This window comes from Chiloscyllium plagiosum, chromosome 23, assembly GCF_004010195.1.
Source record: "Chiloscyllium plagiosum isolate BGI_BamShark_2017 chromosome 23, ASM401019v2, whole genome shotgun sequence".
Taxonomy (NCBI): domain Eukaryota; kingdom Metazoa; phylum Chordata; class Chondrichthyes; order Orectolobiformes; family Hemiscylliidae; genus Chiloscyllium; species Chiloscyllium plagiosum.
Genome location: NC_057732.1, coordinates 14615390 through 14629544, shown reverse-complemented (window position 1 = coordinate 14629544; position 14155 = coordinate 14615390). Strand labels below are relative to the sequence as shown.

Genomic DNA, 14155 nt, shown 5'->3' with positions numbered 1-14155 from the left:
GGCACCAGAAAAGACAATGACAGAAACAGCCCTGTCAACCCTGTAAAGTCCTCCTCACTAACATCTAGGGGCTAGTGCTAAAATTGGGAGAGGACAGAAAAATCGATGTTTTGGGGAAAGCCCTTCATTGGGATTCCTGATTCCTGATGAGGGGCTTATGCCCGAAATGTCGATTTTCTTGCTCCTCGGATGCTGCCTGACCTGCTGTGCTTTTCAAGCACCACACTCTTGACTCTAATCTCCAGCATCTGCAGTCCTCACTTTCACCTAAAATTAGGAGAGCTGTCTCATGGACAGGTCAAGCAATAGCCTGACATAATCATACTTAGGGAATCATTCGTCTGAGACAATGTCTCTGACACCACCATCACCATCCCTGGATATGTCCTGTCCCGCTGGCAAGACAGACCCAACAGAGATGGTATAAAATCGGGAGGGTGTCACCCTGGGATTCCTCAGCATTGACTCCAGAGCCCCTGAAGTCTCATGGCTTCAGGTTAAACACATGCAAGGAAACCTCCTGCTGATTACCACGTACATCCTCCCTCAGCTGATGAATTAGTACTCCTCCGTGTTGAACAACACTTAGAGGAAGCACCAAGGATGGCAAGGGCACAACATGTACTCTGGGTGGGGAATTGCAATGTCCATCAACAAGAGTGGCTCAGCAGCAGCATTACTAATCGAGCTGATCGGGTCCTAAAGGACATCGCTGCTCGATTAGGTCTGTGGCAGTTAGTGAAGGAACCAACAAGAGGGAAAAATGTACCTGACCTCATCCTTACCAATCTGCCAGCTGCAGATGCATCTGTCCATGACAGTATCAGTATTAGTGACCACCTCATAGTCCTTGTGGAGATGAAGTTCCGCCTTCACATTGAGAATAACATGTATCGTGTTGTGTGGCACTATCACCATGTTAAATGGGACAGACTTCAAACAGATCTAGCAGCTCTGTATGCCGCAGAATTGTACTCCATGTAACCTCATGGCCCGGCATATCCCCCAAATCAACCATGACCATCAAGCCAGCAGCTCAACCATGGTTCAATGGACAGTGAAGAAGGGCATGGCAGGAGCAGCACCAGGCATACATTAAGATGAGGTATCAACCTGGTGAAATTACCAAACAGGGCTACTTTCTTGCCAAACAGCATAAGCAGCAAGTGATAGACAGAGCTACTGGATCCTACATCCAAAAGAGATTGACAGGCCAATGGTTTACCTCTGCTCCTATATGTTATGGTCTTGTTGTGGTTAGTCAGTGAAACATATTCACATGAGGTGCAGATGTTCATTAACAGCAGAGCATAAATATATTGCACAAAAGTAAAAAGGCAAAGTTTCATATATACTGGCAGTCCCTGGGTTATGAGTGGGTTTTGTTCTGGAGACTGTACATAAGTTGATTAACATGCAAGTCCGAACACAATGCTGTACAATGCAGAGCAGTCATTTGTAAGTGTAGGAAATGGCTGTACATTGGGTCTTTAAAATTACACCCCTGAAAGAGATCCTGTTTGTAAGTACAGGCATTCATAAGTCAGACGTTTGTAAACCAGTGACCTCCTGTATGTGAGAGAAAGTGAGTTCTGCAAATGCTGGAGAGTCAAAGTCAAAACATGTGGTGCTGGAAAAGCACAGCAGGTTAGGCAGCATCTGAGGAGCAGGAGAGTCAACATTTCGGACAAAAGCCCTTGATGAGGTTAGTAGTTCAGTTGGCTGGTTTGTGATACAGATTGATGCTAACAGTGTGGGTTCAACACAAACACCAGCTGAGATTATCAGGAAGGCTGGTCCTTCTCAACGTCTCTTGCCTGAAGAATGGAGACCCTTAAATTAAACTACCACCAGTCATTGCTTTCTAATAAGAGATGATTTGGAGATGCAGGTGTTGGGCTGGGGTGTGCAAAGTTAAAAATTACACAATACCAGGTTATAATCCAACAGGTTTAATTGGAAGCACTAGCTTTCAAAGCGCTCTGAAAGCTAGTGCTTCCAATTAAACCTGTTGGATTATAACCTGGTGTTGCGTGATTTTTTAACTCTAATAAGAGTGTAGACCATAGGACAATGGTGACTTTATCTTTGCCTCTGTGTATAAAACAGTTAGAAAGATCTTGACAAATGGCAAAACCCTAAATTTTAACCTGCTTCCCAATACTGTCCTTTTGCAGATACTCAGTTCCAGAGAGAGTCACTCCTACTTCAATTCTTTGTTTCTTTTTTACTCAATTGACTCCTCCCAATTTCTTTCTCTGGACTGCAGCAACAATTTTACTATTACTTTCCAACTTAACTGTTCTGAACCTTTAACAATTACAATGGCCCAAACTCATTCTAACAACTTGAAGATTTCTCTCCAAACTCATGTGCCGTATGAATTCCACACACCCTAGCACTTTGGCTATTGTGACTGGTTCCCCAAACTAAAAGCTTGATTCTTCTGCCACAAGAAGCTGTCCTTCCCTCTGAACTCAATAGCTAAAATGATGGCTTTCTGATCTGTTTTAAACTTGCCAGAATAAAGATTCCATCCATTTGTGCTTCAAGAGTTCATGCAGACACATGACCACAGTCACATGCCTTCTTAGAATTGATGCAATTAGGTCATTGCTTCAAATGACTTTCTAATCAGTTTTAAACAAAAAAACCCTTCACATATCTGAGTCATATCCATCTGCCTCTACTTTGAAATTCAAGTCCCAAAATATACATTTCATCACTCTATTCAAATTTAGTAAACGTAATCCCAGACTTTGTTTCAATGGATTTATTTTGTTTTCCTATCAAACATACAAGTTTAAGGTTTAGGAATTCTAATAATTATTGTGGCATATTTTAATTTGATACAGACAGTCTAAAATGTTCTTTTCCTGATCATTACTTTAGTCTGTCAACTTTACAGTGTTGAGGTTTGCTCTATGAAGCAGAAAATTGGAATGCCACTGCTGGTAACACTGTGCCAATTGCCTGTGTAAATGAGTATGCTCCAGTTATGATTCAGAGCAATAGATGCTATTGGGGGCATATGTTAGGGAACATATGCAAGAACCGATGGAGGATCTTGTGGTACAGTTATAGTATTCCTACTTAGAATACCCATACTGATGTTCACCTGCCCCCGAACTGTTTCATTCGGTGTCTAAACAAAGTTGGTTAAACAACCAGCTTCTAAGAACCAGTATTGGATCTTGTGCCACAGTAGTTTGTATTCAAATCTCACCTGCCTTGCAATTGTGTCTGATAGACATTTACAGACAGTAGGAGGGCATTCAGTCTCCTTCTGTCTCCTCCAGTCAACAAAGATCTGATTGCATGAATACCATTTTCCAGCTCTTGTGTTATATTCTGAGGCTATGTCAACAGATGTGAATATTTGAAAATGGTTTAAATATAACAAGAGTTCCTGACTCAACCAGCCTTTCAGGCAGTTAGTTTCAGATTCCTATCGTCCTATGGGTGAAAATATTTCTCCTTTACTCTCTGCTTGGCTTTCTACCTCCTATCTTAAATTATGTCCTCCTGGTTTTTGGCCCCTCTACAAAAGAAGAAAGTGTCTTTCTCTCCATTGTATCTATGACCCTCATGACCTTTTATATCTCTATCAAGTTTCTTTCTCAACCTTCACTGCTTCAAGGTAAACAACTCCAAACTATTCAATTGTTCATCTTGGCTAAGACCCTCCAACCCAGGCAACATCCTGCTAAATCTCTTAGGTGCCCTCTGTAATTTAGTGACCAGAACTGCATGCAGTATTCCAGTTATGGCTTAACCAGTGTTTTATTCAGTTCTGGTATAACCTCCCTGCTCTTATATTCTATATCACAAGAATTCAAGTCAAATATCCCAATTGTCACATCACACTAACCACCTTAAATAATTACCCTGCTACCTTCAGGAATCCATGGATATGCATACTATGGGCCCCTGATCTTCAGTACTTATTAGGGTCCTTAACACATAATCCACGTCCAATTATTAGAAATACTGACCAACTTGATGTTGATTTCTGATTTTCTATGTTGGTCCATGTAACGTATGCCACAGATAATTGGTTTCTTTATGAGTCAAGACACATTGAAGTTTATTTACAACACTAACTCTTTTCAAGGCTATGATATCACTCACTTACACACACAGTCTGGATTCTGTGTTTATTGATGCTAGTAGAAATTACATAGAAAAGTGACTGAGAGGACAAGCAAGGAGAGTGGCAGAAAGTTGATTGGGAACCTTTGTGCCAAAGCATGTTGTGTGAAAGGTACTGGCCCATCTGGTCTGGTCTGCCATTAGACAACAGGTCGGTTTGTGAAAGAAATAAATCAGTCTGTACTTACGCTGTACTGAGTTAACGTTGGAAGACAGAATGTTCCGGTTACTATTTTGCCAGATGCACGTTTACCAGATTAACAAACGGTACTTGAGAAGCTGCATCTTCGGAGCTCAATTTTGTGGTGACACATTAAATAAATACTACTCTAACATTTAGCAATGACTCCCACAAACTATCAGCTAATGTCAAACTTTTCTGTCTCCAGAATTGGAACAGCAGGCATTTGGGAAAACAGTGTGTGATTGGTTGCAGTCCTCCCCTCTCACCCACTTGATCTGACCAACTTCTTCCCACTTCCAAAGATCCAGTTGCTTGATGTTGGCAAGCTCCAGTGCCAATGATCAAAGCTCTTTTTTCCTTGTAAAATACTAACAAACTGACAGTTAGCATTTTCAGCATTGAGCAGACATTCTTTATGAAGCTAATTTGCCGTAACTAGATATGTTCACTCTGTGAGCAAAGGAATGCAGGATGAGGCTGTGGGGGGATTTTCAAGTTGTATGTAAACCCAGTGCATCCACATATTGATGCTGCCATGATTGATACATGAGAGAAAGAGGAAGCGTTACAGCTGAGCTTAATGCCAATTGCTAGTTTATCAAAGGTATGTTCCAACTGTAATAGCTCCAGGAAAACCACTGATGCATTCTGTATGGATAAAATGCTAAGAATTAAAATAGAGACTACTATATTAGGTAATATGTAGTAAAAGAACCAATCAGAGAGCAGAGTAACAAGTTTTTTTTTAAAAAGAGCTGTAATTTCTTGTATTTTTTGGGCATAGGCTGGGAGTAGAAGGGGATTGTAAAATAAGATGTGATGGTGGGGGAGGAGAGCGTGGGGAAAGAGTGGTTAGTCATGTTTAGCTTGTAATTTTTCCATTACAGTTTTACTTTGGGACCTTTGATAGCCTATTAATGGCCTTAAAGGGTCCCCTTCTACAGCCATTGATTGCCCATGCCAAGTGGAAAAGCTGTCAACTGCATCCTGGGGTGGTTTGACTGTGGGCTAGATGATGTGGTCCTTCCTGCTCAAGTATCCTGTGCCCAACAGAGGTTGCCAGCCACCCCATCCCATAGGAGTGGCTAACCATGATTGCATTCCCTCTGAGAATCGCCTGAGTCCCATGACCCCTTGCTGGAACCCACCCCACTTACCTGCACTCTGACCTTCACAGACTGGTTGCAGCCCCAGCAGTGACAACCACTTCCTGTGACAGAAGGAGTAATCTCGAATCTCTGATTAACTTGGAGCGGTTTCCCTCATGAGGGCTGATGCTGCGACCAAAGGTAACCAGTTCCTTGAGCCATACAAAGTGAAAATGTAGCTTCCCCTGCGAGCACAGGTGAGCTCAGAAACAACTTTCCAGTGAGGGGCCACTGCCTTTGTTTTCGCCCTTGGCCAGGCATAAGGTTTGTTTTTCTTTTTCAGGTGGTTTGGGGGGGGGGGAGCAGATGCATATCTATGTTTGATAGTGCTGCACGTGCTAATAGGACTTCACTTTTAAGCTACATTGTATGCAGATATATTGCCGTGGGTGGCTTTTTATCTTGAACGAAAGAAAGAATAAAGTGACTGAGGGGAGCCACTGATTTATTTCTTTACTACTCAAGTGGAGTAATTTAATAATATTGAGGCAGATGCCACTGTGAAAAGGGGCTTCATTAACCTGATACAGAGTCAAAACATGTGGTGCTGATAAAGCACAGCCGCTCAGGCAACATCCGAGGAGCAGGAGAGTCGATGTTTCAATCAGAAGCACTTAATCAGGAATGATGAAGGGCTTCTGCTCGAAATGTTGGCTCTCCTGCTCCTCGGATGCTGCCTGACTGGCTGTGCTTTTCCAGCATCACACATTTTATCTCTGATCGCCAGCATCTGCAGTCCTCACTTTTTCCCAGTTGATATTAACCTGATACAGTCACGTTATATATGCTATTGAGCACTCCACTACGTCTCCCAAATTTTCAGAGGATAGAAAATGTTCCAACTCTGCAGCTTTAGCCATGGTCTCTACCCCTTCAGTGGTGAACAGGATTTGGAGCTTAAGACAATCTCTTTCTAGCTTGGTTGCTGAAGAAAAAGGCCAATAAAAAATTTTATTCATTAACTCTGTTGCTTGACACTTGTTAACGGTCACTTTTATGAATTGGTCAATTTTGCAATTATTGTTTATTGTGTTGACATTGCTTTTTATTGCATAATTGGTTCTTTAAATTTTCTTCCCTTTTTTTAAAAAAAGTCTGCTCGATGCCCTGTCTTAACAAATCTCAGGCAGTTGTGACTTAATTTCTTGCTGTAGGGGATTGAAAGACTTGCACGAGATATGATAGTTTTTTTGGAGAGCTGGCAATAGGGATTATTTTTGTTCCTGTAGAAACAAGAAGTAGAGGAACTGCTCAGCAAGTCAAGCAGCATCTGTGCAGATATAGACAGAGGTCAATGACTCTTGTAAAGCCTATATCAGTTTATTTTTGTTTATTTTTGATTGTCGACTGAAGTGGAAAAGGACTGTTTTTAAAACCCAAGGATTGTAGGAAGGATGATGGCACTTTTAAAAAGAAGTTACTTACTACTCATTGTAAGTGCTGTTGCCACTGCTGTTTGTTTAAGCAGTGGGGGAGGTTACTACAAATGAGCTCAAGCCAGAGAAGTGAGATTTGTGCATGAAGTGAGATTTGGCCAGCAGCATGTAGCTGCTTGGTCTATGGAATATAGGTAGTTGCTGATCGCAACGATCTCTGCCTGATGCCAACTATGCGACTGACTCCCAGGTAGCTGAATGACTTATGGTGTGAATGTTTGGTCAGAAGCCATTGGATCTCCAAAAAGGAAGGTGCTGTCCTTTCCTCTAAAAAAAAACCTCAAGCCTGTTGAAATCCAATTTATTTTGCTTTGTTAGTTGCCGTTGGATGTGACTCTTAACCAATAAGTCAGAGACTTCATAAATTTCAACCAGTTGCCTTGTGTCTCCTATAAGCAAATGAAAGTACTTGGAGAATGAAGATCGGAGAGCAGCAGGTGCTAATATGTCAAAAGGATCATCTCAGCAAAAATTGTGGGGAGCGGTCATTGAATTTCCTTCCCAATCTTTCCCTAACGTACGTGTGCATGTGTGTATCTAAGAGTTGCTGCTAAGAGGGCTACTTTTGTAAGGTGGTTAGAGTTTTAACTAGTAGCCTTACAAGTTGGCTGTTCATAATTGTTTATCTAGACCTAGAATTTTTTTTTGTAATAAATAGTAATTTTTATCAAGTGCAGAAACCTGGTCTATACTTTTTGTCAACCTGGATCTAAAAGATAAGTAATTGGAGAATTTTGCATGCCTTTATAAAACTTTTAACTTTTGTTTGGAATAGAGAAAATGATTTCAGTAGGCTATCCTAATGAGGCATAGCACTGTTTGTTGGAGCTACTGCAGATTGTAGGCCCCAAACATTGACTGTTTCTTCATCTATGGATACTAGCCTTCTGCACATTTCTAGAATTTTCTATTTAGATTTTCACCATCTATAATACTTTGTCTTCTTGCTCCATCCTCAGCATTTGTGAGATTGGTTAATTTCAAATTAAATTTGGAAAATATTGACTGTTTCACTGCAATTTGTCATTTTCTATCAAAAAAGCCAAAGTCTTTGAATGTTGCTGTCCGGAAATTGCGTAGCACCAGATTCAAAATTAGTGGAGGTGAAAAACCAATTTGTGTGCACTTGGCTGACAATGCAATTGTTGTCAAGTGTATCACACTGAAATCTGAACTTTTGATGGGCTTTACAAGTAGAGGCATAGAGTGTAAAAGCTAAGAATTTTTTCTAAACCAAAATAAAATATTTTGCTTCCAAATTTATTAATACTGGATACCGGAAGCATATGAGGGAGAGTATTAATATGGTGATGAGGTTGGGCAATAAGGGGTTCAAGAATAGGTGAAACACTAAGGTTCCTGATTTCTCTTCCTGACCCTGCCTACAGCTAGTGTTGGATTATGTCTTTTTTAAAATATTTAAACTGCCTGATGCCTTTTTCGTCTGTCTTAGCATTTACGTCAGGTGATGGGTCAGCATTTCTCCATATTGAAGATGGACACAGAGTCAGTGATAAAATTTTTAGTTTGAAATGTATATAGCAGCCTGACAAAATGGAGAACCATGATGACAATTCCAGAGCATAATACAGGGCCACAGCTTGAATTCTCAATGTTACCTAAATATTAAAGCTCTTCATTAGTCCCTTTTCTATGCCATGTCTCCACTGTATGCAAATCAATATTAATCCAATAGGAAATCTAGGATAATAATTAATAAAGGCCCAAAATCATATTTAAAAATCTAATTTAATCGCATTTCATTAAATGTTGTGATAATGTGGAAATTGCAGAAAGGGTTATAAAACTGGTCCATTTTAAATAACACACAGACCAGAGATTCAGAGAATTACCATTTTAACTCTTAATTGCACTAGCATGAGAATTTAATGTATTATATACATTATTATGGGCAAAAAATAATATTCTAAAAGAAAATCCAATATTCACTTTTATCTATCACCTTTTGCAACTTCATAACATCCTATAGCTCTTTTGAAATACTTTCAAAGCCGAGTGAATGCAGAAAGCATAGCAGAGAAAATTACAATCAACAAGGTCCCATGGTAGTGATGAGACCAGGTAATCTGTTATGGCGATGTTAGTTGAGGTTTAAGTACTGACTAAGATATTAAAGTAAACTCTAAAATAGTGCCATGGTATCTTGTTCCTCAATCTGGAACATTTGATGGAGTCAAATGGCACTTCTGACAGTGCGGTGTTTTCTTGGTACAATATGAAAATGTCAGACTTGAGAAATAGTCTAGAGTGCACAGAAGAGAACTGCAATTGTTGTGCGATTTTGACTGAGCCCAGAATTCTTTTGTGTTGCTATGCTCCTGGGACTAAAGTTTGGACATTACCTATTCATGAGTTCAGGAATCATCATGTCTGACTAAACCGTGTCACTTGAAGTAATCAAAGCAGGATAAAATGATTATGCTATCCAGTCATTTCCATGACAATGGTATGTAGCTAAGCCCTAAACAAATTATTCATCAGGGTGCCCAACATAGTGTGAGACTGGCACCAATTAAAGCTAGCCTGCAGTTCCTAAAAAGGAAATGAGCTCAGGCTACAGAAGTTCATTTAACTGGCTGAGAATGGTTTGTCAAGTAGAAATAAACTGGTGTAATACACAGTAGTCCAGAGACAAGTCTCCTAGATTCTCAGAGACAGTACAAGAAACTAAAAAGAGGACAGGACCAGAAAGCTCACCAGACATGTGCTGCAAAGGCACTGGAAGCAGATAGCTAATTGGTTGGCTTGGCTCTGAGGATTTGGTTGTCATGCTTTTACATGGCTGTTGGAGATGAATGAATGGCTCCCCCAGCCCTACAACTCTCCCAGATACTTACACTCCTCTAACTTTGGCCTCTTGACCATCCTGGATTCTAATCATGCAGTCTTGCAACATCTACAGCTTTATGGAATCTTCTCCATAAAACTCTCCCATATTCTTCCTCTCTTTCTCTCTTCAGTATATGCTTAAAACCTACCTCCCTGACCAGGTTTTTGATCATCTGTCCTCATAGGTTACTTCGGTTACTTGGTGTTTCATTTTGCTGTACAGTTCTCCTATGGATACTGAGGATGTTTTATTATGTTAAAGGCAGTATATAACGAGCAATTGTTTTTGTTGAACCAATTCCCATTGCACTGTCACTACTGATAGTTCGGGGCTGAGTTTAATGAAGTATTTTAGTTCTTTCATTATTTCATAACTTTCATTTATTTAGGGTAACCTAGATCTATGACCCCATTTCGAAGAGTTGGAGAGGAACATATTGATTGTGACAGTTATGGGAGAAGTGTTTTAAATAATTTGGCATGACTAGTTGCGCAAAATTCCTAATAAGTTTACTTGACGATGAACAGCTGGACATCTGCACTTTGATTGTATAATATAAGTGTTATAGTTTCAGTGAGATAGCTTGACTGAAATAATTTACATCATGATCTCCAAGGTCACACATCATCCTGACTTGATCATAAATCACTTTTGTTTTAATGTTGTTAGCTTGAAAAATTTAGAAGAAGAATCATTGCAAAACTGCAGAAATCCAAGGGGAAATTCCATCCTGTACCTATTTGAGGGTACCTGGCAATAGACCATATATCCAAAAGTTGCCTGAGTCACAACAAGAAGTAGGTCATAGAGGTGTAGTCATCCAGCATGGAGAAAAGACTAATTCGTGCAACTATTTCATGCCAACCATAATTCTAAACTAAACTAGTCCCAACTGCCTGCACTTGGCCCATATCCCTCCATAAATCACATGTACTTATCCAAATGTCTTTTAAATATTGTAACTATATCTGCATCTGCCACTTTTCTCTGCAAGTTCATTCCACACATGAACCAATTTCTGTGCAAAAAAAATTGCCCCTGATGTCTTTTTTACATATTTCTCCTGTCACTTTAAAAATATGCCCTCTCATTTTAAACTCCCCCACCCTAGGAAAAAGACACTTGCCATTCACCTTACCTGTGCTCCTAATGATTTTGTAAAACTCTATAAGGTCACCCTTCAACTTCCTTCACTCCAGTGAAAAATGTCCCAACCTAATCAGTTGCTCTTATAACTCAAACCCTCCATTCCTGGCAATACCCCGGTAAGTTTATGAATCTTCTTCAGCTTTATTGCCCTTCCAATAACAGGACAACCAGAACCGACACAGTACTCCAGAAGAGGCCTCACCAACCCTCTGTGTGAAAGTGCTGTGGGTCCCCTTTAAATCTTTCTCCTCTCACCTTAAACTTATGCCTTCTAGTTTTGAATTCCCCAACCCTAGAGAAAAGAGATCCAGGACACTTTAAGGGTCATAATCATAAGGAAATCATGTGGAATCCACCAGAGCACCAAAGTCTTATCCTGACCACATTCCAGTTTGATATTTTGACCTGATTTTGCCTTATTTAATTAGCAGACTATATTTGTTTACAAGAGTTGAATAAATTTATATCCCAGGGAGACAGACACTCTTGAAGGGAACACAGATTGGAGAATTAGGATTGTGGTGTGCTGAAATAATCATCGAATTGCACTCTTTTTGAATAAGCCAATCTCACCTCGACACACCCCTTCACCTTACCCCTCAATCACACTCCAGGGACATTTCCAAGTTGAAATTGTGCTTTGCAATGAAACAATGACTATGGAAGTAGTCTTTTAGTGAGCAACAGACATTCTGTTGAAGCTTCTCACCTTGTTCTCTTTGGATAGATGCAAGAATACCAAATTTCAAACAATTTATGACAACAATTTTTCGTGCCTGAGGAAAGGGACAATAATTGATTTGCAAGTAGACAAAGGTGGATCGAAGCCTTATCATTGGAGAATACACCAAAGATGTCCTCATGCTTTTGTTTAAATTCAGAAAAGTCAGGTAATCTCTGCTCAAAGCATTAGCATGGAGAACATAGCAGTGGACAGTTACCCACAATGATATTTTCTTAATCAACGAAGACACAATGCCTGAACACTTTCCTTCTATACGCAATAGGTGATGAATTCTCTCCCTTGCCATGCTGAGGTGGATAATGTGGCCTAATCCTGAGGCCTTCTGGCTGGCATGATGGGTGGGTACTGTGATTATCCATTGAGATTGAAGCCATTTAGAGCCCAACCTGACCGTCTCACCCAGGGAATCAGGGAATAATTGTTTAATTTGCAGTTTGCTGGTTCTCTTGCTCCAATATCCTTATTCCATTTCTTCAGCTCCTCTTCAGATTCTGTATTACTATAAATTGAGCTCTTTATATCATTCTTCCTGCTCAAGTAGCTTTAGGTATTGTGTGTCTTTTCAAAAAAATACATATTTGTGGCACGATCTTAAGCTGATGCCGATATAACCATTGAAAAGAACACAAATTGTATAACTAGAAAAATGTTAGCTTATTTAATTGTTACTGATAACAGCTTAATATACATTTTTTAAAAGTGAGAAAGCAATGTAGATCCATTTGATCCCATAAATTCTAGAAATTTAACTTGTCCCCTTAAATCCTGTAATTATCCTCTGCTTTCAAGGGGGACACGCACTGTTATAGCATAATAAGCCTAAGATCTACTTCGCCGTCAACGTGCTGCAGAATGTTTAGGTGTAGGTTTACATTCATAGACAGGAATATCAAGTGGCTCTTGTCTCGAATGTTAATAAGTGGGAGAGAAAATCGTAGTGTGACTCATCCTTAATCCAAGACCTCCTCTCACATCTTTAACATTCTAGTTGGATGTAAAATGTTTCTTGGTATTATTGAAAGAAGTGCAGAGAGGTCTCGTGGTGAATATTCTTTTAATCAGCAATCACAGTCAAAAACAGAACAAGTGGTCATGCATTAACATGATGTCAGTGAGACAATAATGTGCACAAACTTGGCTGCAATATTAACTCTTTGAGGAGAAAGTGAGGTCTGCAGATACTGGAGATCAGAGCTGAAAATGTGTTGCTGGAAAAGCGCAGCAGGTCAGGCAGCATTCAGGGAACAGGAGAATCAACGTTTCGGGCATAAGCAGGGCTTTTCCAGCAACACATTTTCAGCTGCAATATTAACTCGACAATGAACAGTGACTATAATCATAGCATTTTACAGCAGTGACATAAGTCCCTCTGGCTTCTGCGTGTGCCAACCCTATTAAAGGTCCATGCATGAGATTTAATTCCCTTCTCCTTTGCCTTCACACTTTTCAATTTTTCTTCTTCATACATTTATCTGTTTTCCCTTTAAAAGCTGCTGTGGATTCTCTTTCAACCTGTATTGTTATCAGCCATTCCTCAGCCCAACAGAGTATTCCTCATCTCTCCCACTTAGCATTTTCTTAAAATCCTCACACTTTATAAATAATTCCTTTGGCAATTTCCCATTGGATAACAAGCACATCTGGCTATATGAGGACATGTAAAATATTATATTAACATTAGTTTTGTTTCTTAGGTATCTGCTCTGGCTTAGGTTAATATTTGTAGATGTCAAAGGGATATGCACTGGCAATGAAATAGCAGGCAAATAAAAAGACCCCCACTACTGACACAACTGTCTACATTTCTGAAAGGATGGGCAGTTTCTGAAAGCACTTTGAAATGGTGTTATCATATCATCCAGTAGGGTCTGGCAGTTAAAGATTGAAAGCTAAGCATCATTCTAACCAAAGAGTGAATTGGAGAAAACTCAGAGAGATGTCTGACTCAAAATCTAAATTATGGAATATGAGTACTTACCCCTGAATGCAAACCTTATGGTCAATGGAGGAATTAATTAACCATGTGGACCCATGTAACTTCTACTGATGAAGAAAGGTATGGCCTTGGTGCCTCTGCTATCACCCAAAAGCAGGAGAAGAACAATATTTCTTCAGAATTTGTGAATGATGCTATGGACACGGAAGAAAGTTCAGACAAAATACTAACATGCATGGATAAAATTTATCAAAAATATCATTTACCAACTGCTTATGACATGTCAATTTTTCCAAATTCAGGACCAGTGAAGGTAGTTTTGTAAAATAGGACATAACAAAATGCAGTAAATTGTATATAAAGCTGTAGAGGTATTATTTGGAAATCCTGTAATGTGTGCTGGTATTTAAGTTATTAGACCTTGCCAAGGTATCAGATTTATACAGACTTTTAGTTTTGCCTGCAGGTGAATTTGCAGAAATATTCTTACAGCACAGAAGAGGAGGACCTTTGCCCCATCAAGTCTTTGCCAACCTATTTACACTAATCCCACA

At 39.7% G+C, this 14155-nt stretch overlaps 1 protein-coding gene across 8 annotated transcripts in view; it reads left to right on the top strand.

Moving 5' to 3' along the window:
- The window catches only part of LOC122561637 (potassium voltage-gated channel subfamily A member 1-like), a 203699-nt gene that overhangs the window by 155977 nt on the left and 33567 nt on the right, over positions 1-14155 (top strand). The gene's annotated exons all lie outside the window — the stretch shown is intronic.